The sequence below is a fragment of the Brassica oleracea genome, chromosome C3 (genome assembly GCF_000695525.1).
Source record: "Brassica oleracea var. oleracea cultivar TO1000 chromosome C3, BOL, whole genome shotgun sequence".
NCBI classification, from domain to species: domain Eukaryota; kingdom Viridiplantae; phylum Streptophyta; class Magnoliopsida; order Brassicales; family Brassicaceae; genus Brassica; species Brassica oleracea.
In genome coordinates, this window is record NC_027750.1 from 17,625,854 (window position 1) to 17,635,810 (window position 9,957).

Below are 9,957 nucleotides of genomic sequence, written 5' to 3' on the forward strand. Positions count from 1 at the left end.
ATAACTAGGAGATGATCAGAGAGTCGTATGAGAAGAGTTGTTAGAACAGTGTTTGAATTGCTTGCAAGATTTGTCTAAAAGCTAGAAGTATTATTAGGTGTAAGCAAGCATGATTAAAGTCAGTTAATTAATCTGCTATAAAGAGCTAAGTATTATTTGTTGTTGTAGAATGTGAGGAAAGCAAGGGAAAAGCATGATTGTTGCGGGGTTTTTTGAGTCGAAAAAGAATCATGGTAACGAACTGATTGAAAAGTTGGAAGCTGGTATGCAAGATATGCTACAGATTGTCGAAGATCGGAAGAGAGATGTTGTTGCTCCTAAACTGAAAGAGAATCTCCAATATGTTGGCGGGTGAGTTTACTCAAAAGTGTAATGCACGAGAGACAAAAAAGCCAATATGGTTTTGGATTAGTAAGGAAGCTGATATACTTGCTCATTTAGACCCTTCTTGATGACTGCAGCTGAGATCTTCCTGTCATGTGGCGCTCTGCAGAATAGAAGAGGACATGGTCGAGGGCTTCCTCTATGAAGTCCCTGAAGAGTATATAAACATGCATTTTCTCAAGAGAAGTGTACATGAAGGCTAAGATCAAGGACAATCCCAACCTTGAGGATTGTGTTTTCCACATTGTCGTCGATGGCTATAACGCCCCTGTTACTGCCGGGAACTTTGTGGACTTGGCGGAGCCCAATTTCTACAATGGCATGGAGATCCAGAAATATATATATATATATATATTGTATATGGGAAATTTTTGTTAATCAATGGATGAAGATTTTTTGCAGCTGATGAGTTTGTGGTACAAACAAGGGATCCAGACAGTCATGCGGAAGGATTTATAGATCCAACCACAGAGAAGTAAGGACAGTTCCACTTGAGATTATGGTGACTGGGAAAAAAACGCCATTTTACGGTTCAACCATAAAGTAAAAGCTTACACCCTTCTGACAATATATTTATTCATAATAATAATAATAAATTATCATTTGTTAAATTGGTTGGACAGGTATTGGGTCTGTACAATGGGAATGGCTAGAGAAGTGAGAGTTCTTACTCTTCCTTAACATTTGAATATATATATATTCTCATTATATGTAATGCAAAAAAGGGGTTTGAGAATGACTCAGAATCGAGCCAAGTGTTTTGGCTCCTGAAAGAGCGTGAGCTGACACCAAGCAATTCCAACATCTTGGACGGTCGTACGATGTCTTCGGCGGCTACGTTACTCAAAATAAAGATTTTCTGGCTGATCTTAAAGTCGATAATGTCACTGAGGTCATTCAAGTTGTCTCCGGTTGAGAAGGAATATGTTCTTGCACAAAAGAAAACAGAAAAGCAACATGGTACTGCTTTATTTGTATTAGATATATATTTCAGACAGTGTTAAATTACATTCGACATCCAGTTTCGTGTTCTTCCCATAGACATCATTCTCAGAGATCCTACTACATTCGAAACTTTTTTTCTTATTATTATGGCTAGCACATCTACCATTCTTGCTGCTCTCAAATATGGACGCTGCTCATCCACCGTGGAGGTGGAGGTGCGGCTTCTCCGGTTTTGGGAAGCCAGAAACATTAAACGTGGTGGCCACTTCATGGGAGTAGATATGCTTCTTCTGGATTCTAAGGTGATTCCATTTTTTTAAATTCATGTTCATCATAGTTTTGAACAGATCTCCAATATTAAGATTCATGTTTAACAATATTATGATTTCAATGTTATTTATTTCCTCTTCGTGATTTGGTTTTGAATCCAGTTTAAAATTGTGTTCTTCTGTTTATAAACGTCTTTAGGCGATGCTCATACCCGCCACCATCAACGTGAACCGTCTTCCCACCTACCGGGGACACTTGAAGGTAGGTTCCATGTTCTCTTTGAGTGACTTTGATGTCACTAGGTGTAATCAGAATTTTAGACTTTCAGACTCTCCTCTGTTGATACGGTTCACTTTATGTATATTGCAAATTTCTCCTTCTGATGTTAGCATCCAAATGATTGTTAATGCATGTAGATACCCGCTACAAGATCGTTTAGGGTACTGTTATACGAGCTGCAAATCCAGCACAAACCTCGAGTTCAGAAGATTCCTCACAAGAGCTATCAAGTCCAGAAGATTCCACCGAATCGCAAGATCTACCAAGTACGTCTTTGACATCAGAAAATAATCTTGAGAAAGCAGAGTCTGCAACAAAAGCTCTTGCAGTGGCTGATTCCAAAGTGTTCGAAGCCAAAGAGGCGTCTCAAGTTGCAGATACGGCCCCAAAGAAGTCTCTGACCGATGTAATGTCCACCTACTCGACCACATTAATTATCCTAAATTGATCATCACTCAGCTCTTTTTTGATTCGTTCCTTGCAGGTGCTAAAAGATGAAAATGTTGAACTATGGTAGAGCTTTATAACTTGTGGTCCGGTTCAATGTAGATGTAAATGACTGTTTTTTAATAGGTTTTGGCTTTGAGAACAAAAATAAAGAGTACATGTATATGAGATTTCATTGACTATTAACGTTGTCACTTTTTGGTTAGTTTTTGATGTTAAGTACGGTTCTGGATGTTAGTAGATGTTTTTAAAAGTCATACTGAGAATTGTTAATGCATGATTGTGTTTATATTTGATTAGATTTGGTTCAAGTTGAAAGTTATTATTTGTGCATGGTTGATCAATTGCAATGAAGGATACAAGGTACACCAAATATTTGAATGGCATATAGAGTTTAGGTGGATGCTCCACGTTGGAAGAGGAACCCGTTAACCAAATTTAATTATAAAATTTATTTAAATAAATTTTTTTGATATAAATATATTTTTTAAATTATTAAATAAATAAGTTAATTATATATATTTTTAATTTTATATGTTAATATATTTATATATATATATATATATATTAGAAATATATTCATTAAAAATAAATATATTATATACTAATTTTTATAATAATTTAAAATAGAATACTCACACTGCTCTACTAATCATCCTATTAAACAGTTTAGCTAAAACATATGGCTCTTGCAACATACTGCTTCTATAGTATAATGCTATTGCTTTATCATTTGCTCTGCCAATCAAAGCTTAACTTAATTACTGATATAAATATCAATACGCATAAATAATCACCTTATAATGAATATTTACATTACATATTAATTTTAACGTATACCTTAATTGATTGGTTCATTCAAGACCCAAAACTGGCGAAAATATAATTAAATAAATATAAACATTATTTAGAAAATTTTGCCTTTGTTATTGACATATAATTAGACTAATGGTGTAGTTAATAGCGTGTCTATATATTTACCAGTTTAACCGTACATTTTAATTGGAGAAAGAAAACAAACAAAAATCAACCGAAGACTTTTAAGGTATATGAAACAAAAATTGAAAATAACAATTTTCTGCAATTAAAGAATAAGACAATAACATTGCAAAAATACAAGATCAAACAAAAATATACACAGAAAGAAAAATTTAGTAAAATAAAATCATAATACAATTGTGACAACCCGTCCCGTGGGAACTATCCACCCAGTAGGCCCTAGGTTCACAACCCTGCATGGCACCGACCCTAACCCCTCGATTATAAGTTTTCTCTCACTCCGTAATTTGTTTGTTGGGAGAGTTGTTAAAGGGTGAGGTCCTGGGTTCAAGGTCCACCAACAACCTAATTATGGAGTTAGTGAGAACTCATAGGAGAGGGGGTGTGGTCGATTCGCTTCAGTGCTGTGAGACTGAGGTTTACGGGCTGGGTGGTCCAGTGGACGGGTTGTCACTATAATTTCCATAATTGATAGTGATCAATTACACTAAGAAGTCTAAATTTACAACATACATAGTTTTATTTACATCTTTAAATCTATTATCTAATTAAAATGATTCTAAAAAAAATGCAAGCATGAAGAGTTAGAAAATATACTATAATATATAATACATAACGTTAAAAATACGTAATCACTGATCACTAAAAATAATGTTAGTAGTAATAAAAATGACATGACAACACATTTATTAAAACTATAGAACGGCACGCAACAAGGTGTTATTAAATATACAAACTACAATTAAATATGCTCAACGCAAACACACATAAAAATGAGACATCATATTTGGATATATTTAAATAAATAATTTTAATTATATTATATTCTTGATAATTTTAAAATTACTTAAAAAGAAACTAAATTATTAATAAAATAATATCCAAATAAAACTAAAGTAATATTTTGTAACATCAAAATAATAAATGAATAAAAATATATTATGTTAATAAAATAGATTTTAGATTTTAAAGACTTCTAATTCATGTAATATTACAAAATTCAAAATTTGTTTATTACAATTAATATTTTACCATTAGATATATTAAAATAATATTCTAGATCGATATTCAATTGTCAGTTTTCAACTATTACACGTAAAAAAATATTATTTAGTACGCTTTTTTTTAAAGGAGATTTTATATTTTAAGTAGGTTATTGGAGTAATTTTTCTTTCCGTGAATTTATTCGAGATGAGATTTCAATATTTTAAACTAAGATAATTTATGTTCTATACATAATTATTATTTTTTACATAACTCTAAAATCTCGGACTTGATTCTCTATATTTTATTAGTTAATTCTGTTACATATAAAAAAATCAAATTTAAAAATTAGTTATATATAATTTAATATACAAAAATTTACATATAAATAAAAATGATAAAGGTAATAAATTTAAATATATTATACTCGCGTAGCGCGGAGAAATGATCTAGTGATTTGTAATAAGGATATTTGTTGAAAAAGAAACCCCTATTTTTAAGACTGTCAACAATTAATTACCTGAAATTATTGAAGACTCTCTATTTGCCGGATACCTAAGAAATTGAGAAACAATAAGAGAGATGAACATTGTATTTTAATAAATTTCTTGCTTTGTCATTAACGATATATACATATGGTTTTATAGACTTTTTACAGAAAAATTAGATCTTTTGCCAAATCTTATATATACTTTATAAAGCTGGTATGCATCAAATTGGTATTTGAAAAACCGTATACTTCATGTTAGATTCGGGTTTATTATGAATTTTCAACTTAAAACCAATGGGTGATTAGTGGATTGACCCTAACCCTTTATATATTACTTAATGTCCCTTAGAATTTTCGATGTGTGATATATATATTTAATACCCCTCTTCGAGATGATGATTCTTATCGGCCAGAAATCTCGAAAACTTTTTAAGACAGTTATACTCGGTCGAGCGAGTCAATTACGACCTATATACCCGGTCGGATAGGGTTAATATTAATTAGAAGTTTAACTTATTAGGATCTGGGCTCTGATACCATGTTAGATTCGGGTTTATTATGAGTTTCCAACTTAAAACCAATTGGTGATTAGTGGATTGGTCCAAACCCTTTATATATTAGTTAATGTCCCTTAGAATTTTCGACGTAGGATATATATCCTTAATATTTCATCAGGAAGCAATGAAGAACCTCAGGATAAGGAAGGGTAATATTTTGTAGTTTAAGAAGTTTTTTTCTTTTTCAACATTACGAATTTAATATTTTGTGGGGCAATATTGAGCACAAGGAAATAAGTAATTACGACGATAAGTGGTATATGTGGCAGACTTTTTAAGTATGATGCAAACACCTCTCTCATGAGGGCCAACCAAGTGCAAATGGAATTTCTACCATATGTGCTAATGTGGTGTGAGCTTTTACCCAACTGGATATAGCGTATTACAAACATTAGTATAGCCAAAGTTATCAATCATTTGGAAATTGTACGGTCATATAACAGACATAAATTTCAATTAAAGAAAAATTGTACAGCAACCTTGCAAAACATAAAAATTTCAATCAAGAAAAAACTGCAAAAATTAAATTGGAAAAAATAAAAGAAAATGTTAGATTTTCAGAATAATCGCACGAAACATATAAAAAGATATTATACGTTAATGGTGTACAACACATTATATGATTTTTACAATCTTTCCACTAGCATGGCACTAATCTCTTTTCTTTTGAACAAACCTTCATTAATTTAGAAACTTCAAACTTATCCAGAGATAGATAGTCTTAGGAGAGCTGCTTAGCTAAGGCGTCAGCGTCCACATTGTTTAGTCTCGGTACATAGACAAAATAAATAGATAAGAAAGAGCTATGAAGATTAGCAAATATCAAAGAGAACTCCTTGAGCCTCCACAACCTTCTCATTGTTAGAGATAGCCATGACAAGGGACTTGGAATCTGCCCTAACAGTCAGCTTGCGCAAACCCAACAACCGTGCTGCCTTAAGGCCAGCTTTAACAGCAAGAGCTTCTGCAGCCAAGGTAGAGCCGACATTGCTGCGGCTTGATGAACATTGATGAAAGAGTTCGATTGTTGATGTATTTAAAGATGCAGCCAAATCCTCCGCATCTTGTGCCAGCATTCCACGCTGCATCTACAAAACATTGAATCTCCGAGTTTGAACCACACTCCCGTAGTACCTGTAACTTTTTGATCGGCAGAGGTTTTGCCTTCTTCTTTTGTGCTGCCTGCCAAATTCTTGCTTCTTTTAGTGCTAGCGAAACCACCTCATGTTCCGCCATTCCTCTGTTCTCAAAAAGAAGCTTACTCCTGCATGTCCACAAGTACCATCCAGGGGAACAAAGCAGTCTCATTTAAATCAGTCGGAGGGAGATTAACCAAACGCCCACAAGCCTGCAACAGTGCAGCCAGTGTAGTAATAGTGTTTGGGTCCGGTTTGTAAACTGCTGGAACTAACTCCCAGACCCGAGCAGTAAAGGGGCATTGGAGCAAAATGTGACGTTCTGTTTCCACAATCCCACACCTCTTGCATCTTCCTTCCACCTCCATTCCTCTTCCTAGTAAATTAGCACCAACTGGTATGGCGTAGTTATTGAGATTCCAGAGGAAGTGTTTTAACTTGGGGGAGGTCTTAACCTGCCATATACAGAGTTTCCTGTTGAACTCAGGGTCCTCAACTCCTCCATTTAGCTTGCTCAGTGCATATAGAATAGGTACCCGTCCTTTCCTTTAGCCAAACTAGCTCATCTTCCATCTGAAATTCACTCAGCATCAATCCCTTGCTCTCTTCCTCATACTAAGGCATGGCACTAATCTCTATAATATATAAATCAACAGACTCGATTTTTTTCTGATTAGGAAAAATTAGATGTATATTAATCAATCAAATTTTGATAGACTTCACTAAATTATGTATCTTGACTTTTGGTAATCATAATATTTAACTATTTTGTACTATTAGATTCAACACACTGGTGATTCTAGTTCTATGATTCTTTTATCATATTTATTATAAATATACAATAAATAAATTAAAGAAATACCTTCAAATAATATTTAAAACTATTATTTGTCACAGAATAACACATAAGGATTTTTTTCCAAATTAGTATTTATTAAAAGGTAAAAAACAAAGATACCTATATTTATAAGTGTATGATTAATTAATATAAAAATAGTTTTTGAAAGAAATGTAACTGATAAACTATATATTAAATATGTATATAAATTGCTTAAAATACTCAAAATTGGCTACCATTTTTAAAAAATACACTCAATCAAAAATACTCTAATATTTGAATTTAGGGTTTAATGATTATTGTTTAGGGTCTAGTATTTATGGGGATGGGTTAGGTTTATAAAATTTTGTAAATATTTTATAAAGTGTTCAAAAACATTTATAAATTATTTAAAAGAGTTTTATTTTTTAATCACAAATTTAAGGTATTTATGAAAATAATTATTTTTGAAGGTAAACTTGAAAAATGGTATCGAACGTGTGATAAAAATTGAAATTTCCTAAATATATTATATATATGTTTAGATTTTACTATTTAATATAATTAGATTATGATTAACGTTTATGATTTATTTTTTTTCTTTGGTTAGTAAATGTTATTTTTAAGATTATGTTTGTGTGGGTTAGTTTTGTGATAATAACTTTTCTAGTGCTATCTATTTGTGTAATATATGAATCTACTCTATAAATCAAAGATACTCTAAGGCACTTCGTTAATGTACATGTTATAAACCATTTAGTGATCGACCCATTTATCAGCCCGTGTAGCAAGACGGGCCAAGCCCATCCGCATGATCATACTGGCGCCTATCTACTCTTGTGTTTATCTACATTATAGTTGGTGTTTATCTTACGTATTGCTAGTCATTATCTAGTTAAGGGGTACGATCTCATGTCGATCCAGAACTTAGACCGTCATTACCATATGTATGTAAAGACCAGTTGGTCGACCTAATAATACACACAAGTTCCCCTCTTCATTCACAACACGTTATCAGCACGACCTTGTCTCTAAACCCTTCCAAAAGATCCACCACCCATAAATCAGAAACCAAACTATCTCTTGCTATTTTCCGGCGACTCATAAAGCTCTTCCAGTAGCCTCCTTTTCTCTCTGTCAGCAACCAGCAGCAGCTCTCTCTCCTCACAGACCGTTCAACTCATCACAAAAGGTTCAGGTATCTTCAGAAAACTCAAAACATTAAACTCTCAGCCGCATACATACAGCTACATCTAGCCGTATGTCTTTGCAGAATAAAATCTAAAATCCTAATCTATTTTCAAAGCTTAAATCTCGTCTTGTTTCACCCTGTTTAAGCTTGTTTGATTTTTTTTAATCTTCCTGATGTGAGTTAATTGCTAGAACCTTTTCGGTTGACAATTACACCAATTTTTTTTTAAATATCCGTCTGCTGCATCAACTTAATCTGATTGTTTGCTTGCATTAGAAACTTTTTCTTGAATGTTTAAAGTCTTTCTCTGATATGTTGAAATCGACTAGAACTTGTCTCAAATTTGAAAGAATTTTTTTTTTAATATTTTTAAGATAAATCCGATTTTTCTTATAGATAAATCTGAAAATTTTAAAGATAATTCCGATTTTTTTTTGATAAATCCGACTAAAAACAATATATTATATATTTTAATTCGATTTTCCTATTTTTTTTAAAAATCTTATATCTTTATCTTTAAAAAAAAAAAGGATTTTCAGCATCTATCAGAAAAATATCGATTTATTTTTTTTCCTAATCCTACTAGGAATAGGAATTGCTAGTATTTATCTGAAAATAAATAAATTTCGGATTATTACTGATGTACTAGCATTATCAAATTATTATATTTAATCTGATAAATATCGAAAACAAATAAAAGTAAGAAATGATTGCATTTTTTTTTAAAATGTATATTAATCTGTTTTCATGCATGGATTTAACTTTATTTCGATTTTGTATAGGTTTAACTTTACCTTCCTGCATATCACATGAAATCATCTGATTAGGATAGATCATTCATACTGATTAGTTTACTTTCATGTCGAAAATTGATAAAACTGATCAGATTTCATGCAATGGATTTAACTTTATCCTAGATGTATAGGTTTAACTTTACCTTCCTGCATATACATGAAATCGTTTGGATCATAAAAAAAAATATTGTTATTTACTTGCATTGCTTGTATCCGACTGAAAGAGTATGTGAATGATCCGATTATTTTCTTACTAATGGGGATAAACTACAAATATTTTTCAGATGTCAAAGATTGCGAATCTTGATTTCAGTGCTTTGAAAAGCAATGGTGACAACTACCTGGAATGGGCGCTTGATGCAAAGATCATGCTGCGATCAAAAGATCTTGGTGACACAATCACCGAAGACAACAATTCCAGTGACAAAGACAAGTATAGAGTTATCTACATGATACGCCACCATCTCCAAGAGAACTTGAAAACTCAGTACATGACCATGGAAAATCCATATGACCTTTGAATCGCTTTACAGCGAAGATATGACCACCAGAAAACGGTATTACTTCCAAAGGCTCAATATGATTGGAAACACATAAGGTTCTTGGACTACAAATCAGTAGACGAGTACAACTCAGTCCTTGTTAAGGTTATGTGGTGAAAAG

General features: G+C 32.4%; 1 pseudogene; it reads left to right on the top strand.

Annotated features, from left to right (window-relative positions):
* The first annotated feature begins 109 nt into the window (after positions 1–109).
* Positions 110–1,576, top strand: LOC106330012 (annotated as a pseudogene).
* Positions 1,577–9,957: the final 8,381 nt, after the last annotated feature.